General features: G+C 35.5%; 1 protein-coding gene across 4 annotated transcripts in view; it reads right to left on the reverse strand.

Moving 5' to 3' along the window:
• The window catches only part of LOC149575029 (RNA polymerase II C-terminal domain phosphatase-like 1), a 63,338-nt gene that overhangs the window by 27,841 nt on the left and 20,900 nt on the right, over window positions 1–14,597 (reverse strand). The window lies entirely within an intron of this gene.

Genomic DNA, 14,597 nt, shown 5'->3' on the forward strand with positions numbered 1-14,597 from the left:
TAGCTTCTAGCTCTACTCAAACTTCACTCCTCTTCTACTCATCTTCTCCTTGCTAGATGATCTCCCAAATCCTGATGCCTACAACACTACCCAAGCCCTCCTTAAATACTTGCACGGCCATAGGGCGACATGTTGCAATTACATTAATTAAATACAACTTCATTAAATATTAACCCTCGTGACACCAGTCGGCTTACAACAAACATTAAATGCATGACAAAAAATCAAATACTTAGGATTGGCCCCATGTTTACAAAGCATAACTAACTCATAAGAACACAATGCGTGCACTTAGACATAAGTCCATGTGTCATCCCACTATCCAAATCCAAGAATGCGCACACCAACTCCCTTGGATCGAAGCTCGCGAATACAAACTCCAAGGTCTGCTAGTAAATAGCAACACATTACCAACAACCACAAAAATGGTTCTTACTCCAAAACGATGACTCCAATCATCATGCACACTTAAGGAAAGGTTACCCAACATGCCTCAACTAGATCCCCAACTGCACGAATCATATCTCCACAAACTTGACCACAGAGTCCCTACATACAGGATTGTTGATTTCCCTAGGATGCTCTTGCATCATTAAGTAATGGAAACTTAAACATCAAGTCACATGATATTCACCAAGTACTCTAAGTAATGGCCTCTTGAACATCAAGTTGCATAACATTCACCTAGAACTCAAAAATGTTCATAAAGTATGTGCACATATATCCTCAATGATACCTACCATAGGAACATTCATGGTCTGTTTAAGGAACTTAATCCGCCATGTAAGGTATAATCTATTATGATCTATTTCAGACATCATAAAATGTCTATCACAATAGAAGGTTGTGCTCTACTTAAGTTACTTAATCCACCATGCAAGTTATAAACTATTATGATCTTTTTTAGACAGCAATAAATGTCTATCACAATACAAGATTTAGTTATTGAAAGATCACCTTTCAATAACTTCTACAAATACAAGTAATAATCATTTGGAAGTTGTCACTTCCTCATGATGTACACAGGAGGTAGGTCCATCAAAATCATGCAATCACACGCATGAATTTTTAAACTTCCTTTGAATATCAATCTTCTGACCTCCTCATCCAATGTTGCCTTTGACCAAAAATCAGACTCCCTCTAAATCTGATGGTAGTCTTCGTTTTCCTACAAGAACATCCTTGAGACTACAATAAGAAGATAAATGAAATATTTAAGAATAATAAATGTCCAGTGATAAAATGGACGCAGGTTGACCTGGGTCGACCTAGTCCAGACCATGTCGACCTGGGTCGACCTAGTCCCAAAGGACAAGTCAAACAGGCCACAAAAGGTGCTAGGAGAGGGTAGGAAGATAACAAATTGTTGTGGTCAAAAGGGTAGTAAAATAACACCTAGAAGACCATGTTGGAAGGAGAGAGATGACAAAGAAGAGTGAAATGGAAGAGGGGAAGAGAAAAAGAGACATTGAGCACAAGCCCATCCATGGTGCAAGAGAGAAATTATGGAAAAGGGTGCAAAAAGGTCTTAAAATGCAAATGTGTCCATTTTAAGACGGTATAATAAATACTTATCAGTACAAGTTGCTCCAATGAAAGTATTCCACTTAAATACTTTACCTAATGTATTCATTCATTGTTATCTCTAATATGTGTTCAACATCTGACGAGGATTGTGCATTTAACAATTATCACCAATAATGAAGAAGTTGGACACGCGGTCATCTATTAAATTGCTCTCTTTGATCTGGCATAGATGTCTTATATCTCTTCAAGGATTCTTTTGAAGTGACTCTTATTTTCTAATATAAGTGATCTTATGTAAAGATATTTGCTTTGTTAATTAAGCAAATATTTGTCATTTATTTGTTTAAACTTGTTAAGGTATTATGACCAGGGCCCGATATGTACGGGGCTTATATTTGGTAAGATTATATTGTATGCTAGTCAGGTGTCCTGATATGTACAAGAAATGACTCTCCCTTCTAGTTGATTGAGAACTAATCCATGTCACAATAATCTTTCTCAAGTTTTGGCGATCAGTCCTGCGTGGAATGGCCCCACAATCAAGGTAAGCAAGTTTGTTTATTTATTTTCACCTTCGACCCACGTGATACAGTACTTTGCCTTATGCCTGTTTAGAGGCTTCATCGATAATTTGATCACTTAGTTACCTAATGAAGATTAAAAACATTCAGACCGCTGGTCGAAAACTATGAAAGGAGAGGCTCTTAACCTAAGGAAGAAAGCATGGATGAAGCAAAACATTAAATGGTTAGCTAAATGGAACATCAAGTTACAGGAGTGCCCGAACACAAATGCGGACATAAGAAAGTTTGTTAGAGGGAAGTTCCACAGTGCCATGTGGAATAATGAAATGGGTAGAAAAAACGCTTATTATATTAAAGAATTTAACCCAACCGAGGAACTTGGCAAAAAAGCATACCTTGGTGATGTTATTATAAAGGAAAGGCAAGGTTATTAGTGGTACAGTTGAGGATGGGATCTCATCACCTCAGGTGCAAGATGGGAAGATGGAAGAGACCTAAAGAGGCTTGGGAGGAGAGAACTTGCATATTTTGTAGGTGAGGAGCGGTTGAAGCGGAATGGCATTTTCTCTCAAAATGCACAGCATACGGCAACATCTAATCTCTCTATGATGTCATATTGGAGAAGGCCAACATGCATAGCTTATTTGAAGTGGACAACATGCATATTTTGTAGGTCAAGAGCGGTTGAATGCATATTTTGTAGGTCAGGAGCGGTTGAAGCGGAATGGCATTTTCTCTCAGAATGCACGGCATACGACAACATCTGATCTCTCTATGATGTCATCTTGGAGTCGGACAACATGCATAGCTTATTTGAAGTGGACAAGATAAAGCATAGTACTAGTTTTTTAGTTAAGATCCATATCAAAAAATTAGAAATCGAAAGGAATTTGGAAATTCTTTAGCGTGGTTGTTCGCTAGTCCCTTAGACTACTTTGGTCTCGTAGACATCATTAAAAGTGTTCACTTCATTTCATTTTCTCCCATTTTTCTATTTGTCCAAGAGATGGTCAATCCACGATCAAGGCAAGACTTTCTTTATTTTCATACAAGGCATGTGATTATTTTGTCAGACTTTGTTTTCATGTTACTCATCCACCGTGTCATCCTTTTAAATGCTTTGAATGAGAGTCTTCCACTTTTTGTACGAAGTTCTTATTAGACCAACGACGTAGCAGACTTCAATCTTATGGGTGGGGGATTTATTTTGGCTTAGTCTTTCAATCCATATTTACAATCTACAATGAGACTTGTTGTCCTTCCTCGTAGTCGCTACACTAAGTATTAGCAAGCTTAATCACCTGCACTTTGTACTTTGCCTTTAGTGCTTTGACCTTTCAAGCTTTTGTGCACTAGTGTAAATGGTTATTAATCACGCAATGAGAAAATTAGGTTTCAATAATGAATCAAACAAATCAATATTTGAGCCTTTCCATAGTCAGGCAAAACATATTCTGTATATGTTTCCTTATCATGTTGTTCACTCCTCAATAATTTGATCCTTGATCACTCTGAGCTGATTGGCTATTAATTATTGTGTTGATGCAAGTAGCACTAGAATCCATATGGAATCTCTTAGAATTGGCCAATATCGCATCTCTATACTATAGCTTCTTGGTAGTTCAAACTTAGTCACATCTGTCGCATCATAGAGATAATATGGACTGGCAACATAGTCTCTAAGTGACTACCATCATAGTCGACTAGACCTAGTCCACTTAAAATTCATCAACTAAATTGTCTTTCATTTCTTTCGTTGCCAAGATTGCTGTCATCTTTCCTTTTGTCTGCATTTGCAGCCTTGCTCTAATACCATGCTGATTTTATAAAGACACTACCTATGTGGTATGTGTTTTTCAAATGCAGCAACCTATCTTGCATTTATTTTGAGAATGAGATAAGGAGAGAGGGTCATGGGAGATGTCTGCTCATTATTGTGAGATTAATATAACAACAATTGATTATGTAAACTATATATATTCTCTTAATAGAATTTAGATATATATCTATATATATACTATATCTCACATAGGATATATACCTTCAATAGTCTCATAGCATTTATCCGACAGAAGCTACCAAACATCAACACTTGGAAACATGGCACCTCTGGCCCAAAAACGTAGTAATATGTTGGCATTGTAGTGTTAAATATAGTGGGGCAGATATTAACAGCTTGAAATATCACCTTGCACATATATCAAGGTATGATGCTAAAACATGCAAAGCTTGAATATCACCTTACACATATATCAAGGCATGATGCTAAAACATGCAAAGCAGCTCCCCAGGATGTTATACGTGAAATGCAAGCTCATTTAGAGGAATATGAAGAGAAAACATAAATTAAAAAGAAGCAACATGAAGAAATAGCAAACTTAGGTGGAAAGACCTCTTCAAGTCTCCGTTCTCCATTATTACCTCAATTCAATACTACTATTGCAAGTGTGATCATTAGACACCGGATTTGTAAGAAAAAATCCACATTAGATTCCATTTTTGTTCCACACACGACTCCAAGTGCCCAACCATCACTTGACAGCATGAGTTGGAATAAGGAAAAGCATGATGTTGTGAAAATCACACTTGGAGATTTTTGGTTCTACAATATTTCATTTAATGCAGCATTGTACTTTTATTATTTTAGTTTTTGTCTTTTTTTTTTTGCTTTCAAGACTAAGAGTATGCCACATTGATTAGATTAATTTTTAAGTTAAAAGTAAAACTTAATTGTATACTTATTTTGTTTAATTTAATTTGTTTTAGATCTCCTTATTGGCAAATTGCACTAAATGTTGTTACTATTTGTGATGCGGGATTTAAAGCCCCTAACAATGAGGACCTAAAAAGGCCATATTTTGACCCAAAAGATGGCTGAACTAAAAGTTGCAATTGATGAGCACCATGAGGTATGGAAGAGGAAGGATTGCATCATCATAACTGATGGTTGGACCGACAAAAGACATAGAACACTACTGAATTTTCTGTCTCCACATCAGGTAATTGTAGAACTTGTACTAACAAGTAGTAAACTATTAATTTAGTGATTAAGCTTTTAAGCTAAGATTGTACTAAATCATTTTTTTCCTCAGGTGCCATAGCGTTTTGAAATCAATTGACACTTTCAGGAAAAACAAAAAAAGGGTGAGTATCTTTGTGAGGTATGGGAGGAAGTGTTGAAGGAGGTGGGTGAGGAGAATGTGGTACACATACTCACAAATAATGGAACAAATTATGTTGTTGCAGGTAAACTGTTTATGGTGAGGCACTGCCTCTTCTTTTGGACCCCTTGTGTTGTTACAATTTGTAGTTACGATAGAGATCTTTATCTCTCGAAATCTGGACGTTATTACCGTTATTGTCATCTTCAGCTGAAAAGGACACTTAAGTTTAATTTGTAATAATAAATGTAAATGACATGTGTTATTCACATGCATTGAGGCATGAATATTGGAAGTCATAATTAATTACAGGAGTTATGAGAAACTCAAGAGACCTTCGATTATTATATGAAAAGTCTTTCCTATTGTTATATATTTGCATCAAGCGATAGCTTGTACACTTGAACTTTTATCATCAATGAAATGATCTTTTGTTGTAAGGCTGGGTTTTTCCCTTCATTTTAGAAGGGTTTTCCCCGGATATTTCTGGTGTTCCTTGTTTCAGTTTTGTCTTCTTTTATTGCTAGTTATCTTTATGGATTTTTGGACTGTAGATTTAACATAGTATCAGAGCCTAGTTTAGATGGTAGCGATAAAGAAGTTTGTTTTGCCCTATATCTTGTGTATCCTTTTGATTGGCAATATGAAGTGTTAAAATATTTGAAGTTTGTCTGCTGGTGGGAATCCATGCTCTTTCATCTTCTCAATTTCGTCCATGGTGAAGAATGTAATGATCCCATCTTTTAGCTCTCACGCTCTCCAAAATCTAAGTGGAGGATAAGAAAAATTAAAGTCATTCACTTAAAAATTAAAAGGTGACTTTGTATTAAAAGCTTCTAGGGTATGAATTAATTATTGGAAGGACGGAAGCCTCTTGTGATTTAATTAATTATTGCCAAGGAGGAATTTCTAGGGTACACATTAATTATTGGAAGAAGGAAGCTTCTAGCTCTTGCAATTAATTAATGTTTTAGTTCCTTTCAGAAGGATGAAGAAAAGGATAAATAGGGCTGAAAATCTCATTGCTGATCATCGGATTATTGTATCGGATGATTATAACTTGCATTTGATAAGAGCTTGGATGTGTGAATCACACTCTTTTTTGGCAATAGGGGACGTTCATTCTCTGTTGTAACATTCTAGACGTCATTCCCTTAGGGTTTGGCCTTTGGAATACATCTCTTTGTACTTGATTGCAGCATTTTTAGAATTAATATAATTTCAATAGTTGGTTCAGCTTTTGAGCATTCCTGGGTGTCCATTACAGTGGTATCAGAGCTTGTTTGCAAAGTGTTTCACGAAGTTATAACCAGTAGGTGCCCATTACAGTGGTATCAGAGATATTTCTAGGGTAGCCATTACAGTGGTATCAGAGCTATAAGTCCTGCCATCCTGTGGAGATCATATTGATAGCTGGAGAAAGATGTATATTAGTCCAGATCAAGATGTGATGTTCAGACAGTTATTGGTACATTAGAGAAGGGGCAACATATGCAACAGGAGCATAATAGGATGCAACAGGAGCAAAATAGGCGAATGGATATGATGTTGCAGCTTATGGCTAGACAGATGGGCATCAACATTGACAATTTGTATGTTGCTCCAGAGCAGAAGGTAGTCGATTTCTCAGGTGGGATCGAGACACGTATAGAGCCAGCCAGCTATGATGTTGGTGATGTGGGCATTTCGGCAAAGTCAATAGAGACATGCGTGCAAAGTCAGGAGACCACATATGAAGCCTTGTCAGGGGATGATGACGTAGCAATAGTGGAATTAGGAGAATGCAAGGGAACTGTCATATCAACAACCACTTCTATGTCAGTTGAACCATCCAACGAGGAGTTTGGCAATAAGCATGCGGTTGTAGATGTGTGCTCTGATGATAGTACACTTGTTATTGCTAATGAGGTGAGCAATATAGTGACAGAGTCATATTATACTATCGATCAACAAAGTGTTAATGTTCACTCTTGGGATAGTACTATGTTCAACATGGATGCAACATTGTCTTATGACAATCTGATGTTTGAGGCTGATGTTGATCATTCACCTGAGTGGAGTTGGGCTCAGTTTTCACCATCTACAAAGATTCAGTTTTATGTTTCAGCAGTTGGGAGGAAGAGGTTTCATAGATCTTCTATGCAGCCGCCTTCTGGTGACATCCAGACTTATACTTCATTAGCACAAGTTTTGGGAGCTAACTTGCAAGACATGTGGTTGGTCTTAATGATGTTCGTTTGCAGTTTGTTTAATGTCTATATGGATATCACATATTACTTCAATTGGGATCCAGGTGGAGGTTGGAGTTCATTATGTTACTAAATTGCTTGAGGACAAGCAATTTCAAGGAGGGCGGATTTGTAATGATCCCATCTTTTAGCTCTCACACTCTCCAAAATCTAAGTGGAGGATAAGAAAAATTAAAGTCATTCAATTAAAAATTAAAAGGTGACTTTGTATTAAAAGCTTCTAGGGTATGAATTAATTATTGGAAGGACGGAAGCCTCTCGTGATTTAATTAATTATTGCCAAGGAGAAATTTCTAGGGTACGCATTAATTATTGGAAGGAGGAAGCTTCTAGCTCTTGCAATTAATTAATTTTTTAGTTCCTTCCAGAAGGATGAAGAAAAGGATAAATAGGGTTGAAAGTCTCATTGCTGATCATCGGATTATTGTATCGGATGATTATAACTTGCATTTGATAAGAGCTTGGATGTGTGAATCACACTCTTTTTTGGCAATAAGGGACGTTCATTCTCTGTTGTAACATTCTAGACGTCATTCCCTTAGGGTTTGGCCTTTGGAATACATCTCTTTGTACTTGATTGCAGCATTTTTAGAATTAATATAATTTCAATAGTTGGTTCAGCTTTTGGGCATTCCTGGGTGTCCATTACAAAGAATTAATCGGATGTTATGTTGTTCTGATAAGAGGATCTTCTCCTCATCAGTGGATTACAATTCAATGCTTTGAATGTCATAGATGATGTAGAGCTATGATGCTGCTATCACCACCACCTCTTCCTTTATTGTCGGGCGTTGAGCTAGTGGGATGTAGTTTTATTATTATTTTTGCGTGCCTTCATAATAGATTTTTATTATAATCATTAACATATGATTGTTTTGTGTAGAATCTGGTGAAGCATATTCATATCGAGATCAAAGTAATACAAGTCGATGACAATAATCTGTAGCATCACTAGTTCATGCCACTAGCTCGTAAATTATTGTAGATTAGCAGTAACTGAATTTATACGGGATCAAAGGAAGGAGAAGAAATTGGTGCACAATGCCTATGATTCATTTCAAGTAGTGAAGGGATGTCCTGCCAAAATTGAAAGCGTTGGGGTATGGGGGTGTCGAGTATTGGTTGGATGTATTGACAGTTCCCTCAGAATATATGCTCCCAAATCATTATCGATCAGCAGCAATAGTAGAAGAGAGATCCCCTCTGATGGCGGCAGCAACATCATGGAAGCGGAACCATACGTGCTGGCAAAGAATCGTGGTTTCTTTTGCTTCCGTTACCTCTTTATGAAAATTTGTATCTCTTCGTAACGATCTTTCGTGGTTGTAAGGCATCTTGATTATGTTCACGCATTTTAATTAAAATCTTTCACAATTTTCTGCAAGTGGATTTTACTCCTTCGTCATAATCATTATTTTTTGGTTCACATTTTAAAGTATCTTTATGACCATCGGTTCATTTGATATTACCTTGTGTTTTGCATTTGTCTTGTACTGTATGAAGGAGTAGCGAAAGGAGTTTAAAATCTAGTCGCACAGTGTGATTATAACGTTAAAAACTTTAGTATGCAATCTGGATTCTTGAAGAGCATTCCCAGTTCGTTATTTTTAGTGGACCGATGAATATTACAAAGAAATTATGTCGTGGAGTGTCAGGTTGTTGGATTACATGTATTCTATTTTGATCGTTTTCTTCTCCATAGTCAAGTTTCTTTGCATATGGACAAGGATCATCAAATATTTCTTTGAAGTGTATGTTGAGCCTCAATCATAGGTGACAGAATTTCAAGAAGTCTAAAATATATGTTGTGTAGAGGATATCACGAAATTCGACCAAAACACGGTTTTATTCCATTTGGGACTCAGGTCATTAGCATGGATCAATTCTGTTGGAAATGGGTCATGCACGATGAGACCAACTTTGCTACAGAGGGAGCTTATGATTCTTTTTTAGGGAAGTTTCTTTAGCTATCTTCTTATGATACTCAAAAGTTTTTTTTTTTTTTTTGGATTGAATGAATTTTATTAATAAGGTTCTTTATTTGTGATAAGTTATTGGTATTGTAGAATTTGAGATTCTTACTGGAAAAGAACTTTAGTTGTGATTGCATTCTTCAGCTACAAAGTGGGACTTTGTTGTGAAATAGTATTGCATGAGGTTGCGGAGATAAGTATTGCATGGAATTAAAGAGATAAGTATTATTGTTATGTTGATATTATATTCTTCTAATTATATTAATGCTATGAGATTTACAGGCATTATTCTGAATCTCTTTGTTTGTGTGCTTATTGAGATTAGACCACAAAAAGATGAGTATTTATGTTTATATAGCTTGAAAGAGATTATTTTTAGCATTGATGGTTGATTTTAGCTTCAGAGGGAGGCTTCATAATTAAGAGGGAGTGTTTAAGAAATCCCCTTCGTTCTCATTTATGATTGTGATGCTTGTGGTATCTAATTTGAGACTTAAATGGAACCAAGTCTTGCTTTTATTATGTCTATTCTTGTGTGAATAAATAAGATTGTAAGATCAGCTATGATAACTCTTTCACTATGTGATAGTGAACATCATGTTGAGAGTGTCCATAATGTCATCACGTTGAGAGATTTCGTGATGGGAGTTGGATGTCATATTGAGAGATTCCATGACAATTCACGTTGAGAGAGTCCATGAATAAAGGCTTAGCTATGAGTCTTGCAAATCTTTTCATGTTGAGTGATTCCATGAATATGATTGATTGTTACAAGGTTTCATGTTGAGCGATTCCATGAATATGATTGATTGTTACAGGTCTTTCATATTGGGTGATTCCATGAATATGATTGATTGTTATAGAGTTTCATGTTTATGATTCATTGTTACAGGTGTTAATGTTGAGAAATCCCATGAATTATGTTTTGAATTCGTATGATCAGAATTTATCATTGACATTTTTTTGCAACTTTGTGTGACTGTTCAGCTAAAGATATCTCTCTTGCTAAGAGGGAGTGTTAAAGTTTGTAGCTGCGATACAGATCTTTATCTCTCGAAATCTGGACGTTATTACCATTATTGTCATCTTCAGCTGAAAAGGACACTTAAGTTTAATTTGTAATAATAAATGTAAGTGACATGTGTCATTCACATGCATTGAGGCATGAATATTGGAAGAGTCATAATTAATTATAGGAGTTATGAGAAACTCAAGAGACCTTCGGTTATTATATGATTAGTCTTTCCTATTGTTATATATTCACATCAAGCGATAGCTTGTACACTTGAACTTTTATCATCAATGAAATGATCTTTTGCTGTGTAGCTGGGTTTTTCCCTTCATTCTAGAAGGGTTTTCCCAAGATATTTCTGGTGTTCCTTGTTTCAGTTTTGTCTTCTTTTATTGCTGGTTATCTTTATGGATTTCTAGATTGTAGATTTAACATGTGTTGCTCATTACACTGACCTCGTGTTGGAGGATCTTGGTAAACTTCCCTAGATAAAAACATGTGTAAAGTACAAAAGGAGTACCTATAAATTAATATATAGTCATACTTAAGTCCTCAAACTTATGAGAAAGTTCAAACATAAAAAAGAGTTGCCTCATCCAAGGGTCACCCAATTTGCAACAAACTTTATCGCATTGCAATCCTTGCTTCAATCTGAGGCCAGTTTGAAACGTGTGTTTGTGAGTGGACCACGTCATTAGATGTGAAGACAACCAACGCAACTAGTGAGACGATTGATCGTGTTTTTTTATGAGAATGGCTTTTACAAAGATTGTGCAAGCAATTTTCATTTTTGTCCTTATTTCCATTTCATTTCATCATTTTTTTTCACATTTATTTATGTTCATTGTTCATTTTTAAAACTAAAACTTAAAGCTTAATGTTTCAACCTTTACCATGATTATAACTCATAGAGTCTCTTATGAAGGCAAGACAAGGTGAAAGAGGCCATTAGATCTTTTTATGTAGGGAATCAAGATAAATATGGCCTCATACAGATGTCATTGATCGACAATGGCACAATCTACTTCACAACCCTTTACATGTAGTTGCCCACTACCTTAGTATGGGATACCAATTGAGCTCAAGTTTCAAGGTCCATGATGAAATATCGCGTGGGCTTTATGATGATGTAGAGAGTGTAATGTCCCCTATTTGAGTTGATCAGGATTTAAACTTATTAATCAATGTAATGTTCATAACAATCATTTCAAATATCACATGATATTATTATTTGAATTCGCGGCCCGAAGGATATAGATGTTATCTAAGTTGCCTAAACTTCAAGTCCATTTAAAAAAGATTTATAGAACGCTGACCTTTTCCCTCTATTGGGATAAAATCCATTCGATTGGATTTATAAAGGCGAGGACACTATCCACTTCCTACCAACAGTCAAATAATGAACATAATAATAGGTCTTTTCCTGATATTAAGGAAATTAATTCTAATTCTAATTCTAGGAGTAATAATCTTATTACATTTATTTACCTCTATTCTTATTTATACTGCTATTTACATCTCATAATAACATTAGGATTCATGAATTCAACATATTTGTTTATTAGATCAATATACAAATTATGTTTTTCTAACTATACTAAGACTATACATTAATTTCATTCTTAGTATGCAAGTATTATGTATATACTCTTATAACTTTCCAAGGTAATGGTTGACGTCACTGTGCATAAATCCGTGAGCTAGGTTGAATGGAGTCAACGTGCTAATCCTTGGTTCTAGAGTCCTATGTAAGTTTCATACATGGAACCCAATATGATGCACATATCATCTAAAACAATTCCCATAGTGCCGCTTTATATCTTTTGTTTCGAGGGTATCCACATGGGATAGTAGGGGTAGAGTGAGTTGGATGATTCTTTAATTCTTTTCTATTTGTCTATTTCATACTTTATCCCTCTGTGGTATCCACATAGTGCAAGGTGCTTTGTTCGCCACCTTTTATATGATGATGTCATCTTTATAACATGTGTCAAATATCATTTCATTGATGCATGATGAGCCTGACCAATAAGAAGTCGTCCTTTCAAATATCATTGTTTATATATACTCTTTGGTCCTTATATCTCCTCTGGGCTATATTTTTGTCCATAAAATTATTATTTGTTTCCTGTCATCATTATATAATTTCCTTCATCTTTTTATCTCTGTGTCTTTTTGCTTTTCGTGTTTCAAATTGTAATACATGTTGAAGGGGCCCACTTGAGAGCTGACGTCCCCTCATGAGAGGTGGCGCTCACCCACCTTTATTACTCATGAGAGGTGGTGTTCTACCACCTTTATTAACCCTTAATATGTCATATCATTAATGCTAATATAGATATGTAGATATATTATATAAATTATGAACTATGGAATATGAATGTTGATATAAATTGATAATGAAAATAAATTATTAATATATTTGAAAATATGAATTATTAATAATAATATTTGATTAACATTATTAATAATAATGTCTATATCTATTATTAATTATTATATAATAATAAATTATATCATGTCTCGTTTTAATATCTTGATCGTTTATAATTGTGGGTCTCTATTTGAGGAGGGTTCGTGACAGAGTGTCACCAACTGCAACAGTTCAAGCAAATGTAGTTTGTGAGAGAGAAACGAAGAGTAATTCACAAATAGACTTCTGCAAGAAAAATCAGTCAATGCTAATGCCAAAACAAATCTATGATTCCAATTTCTAATTCTATTACCATTTTACATTGACAAAGTTAAACTTATAGAATCGATTTTTTAATTTTCTTGTTTCAAATGCATGATAGGAGAAGTTTGGTACTTCAATGTTAAATCAACGGTGGATCACAATTTATACCTTGATCTAGTCATGCAGTACTTCAGGATCTGAACAGATTTAGACTCTAGAGTATGTTTGAGCATATACACTCGAAGAAGGGCAAAAGTGTGGCAGTAAAAAGGTTAAATGATCTTGTGTTTGTCATTACAACCTTCGCCTTTGTCACAAACAAATATTGAGCACTAACACATCTCCTATCAAAGTAGAGGAGGATGATCCACAAGCAAAGCAGAAGACTGAGATTGTTGCTCTTGTCTTCAATGATGACTTGGAATCGGTTGATTAAGTAGATTAAGTCACATGCATAGTGATGGACAGAAGGAGGCTAGAGTGCGAGGAGACCCAACAGAGGACCCTAAGGTTGAAGGTGAGGGATCCAATGATGACAAAGATGATGAGGATGATGAGAATGCCGCTGAGACTAAGCCTCACACACAAGGTGAGAAGATAATTGTTGAATCTTTCATGACCTATCCTAGGTGTACTCATACGAAGATAGAGGCTACTCTGAGCCTTTTATTTTGATATATGATTTGAACTTTTCACTCCATGGATTTCATAATCCATGATAAATTGATAATCGTAGACATTTGACAATGACACTATTTATATTTCTAATGTGTTAATTAGTTTAACTTATTTCCTTCAGAAATTGTCTATTATACTTGTGTAATCTATGTAAACTTGTGTATGTGTGCCAAGTAGCTTCTATTTTTCTCAATTATTGTGTATTTGATATTACCTAACTAAATAATGCATGAAAAAAACCTTAAATTCTTAAAAATCTTCGAATTTCTTCGGTTTTGCAATTTGTCAAATTTGAGTCAGAAGTCAGCTAACCGAATTCGAGGAGAGCCCGAGTATTGTAACCATGGGTGAGACATTCAACTACCCAAAGGGGGGTAAGAATGGCACTTGTAATTGTGGAATTATGCCATGTGTCCTCCTAACCATTCTAATAAAACCTAAGCAAGCTTAATATAAGGAAAATAATTTTTTGCTACTAACATAAGGAAAACAAAATCCTACACTAACACACCCCTTAAGTATAGCTTAGTGGGCATAGTAACGAGAATCGCCCAAAAATCGCCTGAATCGGCGATTCCGCGACCAGATTCATGCTGGGCGATTTTTTTTGCATCGTGTATCGGTATCGCCAATTTCTGGGCCATGAATCCCCTGAATTGCCAATTCAGGCAATTCATGTAAAAATTGCCAAAATCGCCTGTAAAAATCGGGTATGAATCGCCCACGGCATGTAAAAAAGGAAGTTGAAATTTTAAAAAAAATCACTTGTTTTTTTCACTTTGTTTTTGACCTATTC

This window comes from Cupressus sempervirens, chromosome 2 (genome assembly GCF_028749045.1).
Source record: "Cupressus sempervirens isolate cs-2001-9-10 chromosome 2, ASM2874904v1, whole genome shotgun sequence".
Classification (NCBI taxonomy): domain Eukaryota; kingdom Viridiplantae; phylum Streptophyta; class Pinopsida; order Cupressales; family Cupressaceae; genus Cupressus; species Cupressus sempervirens.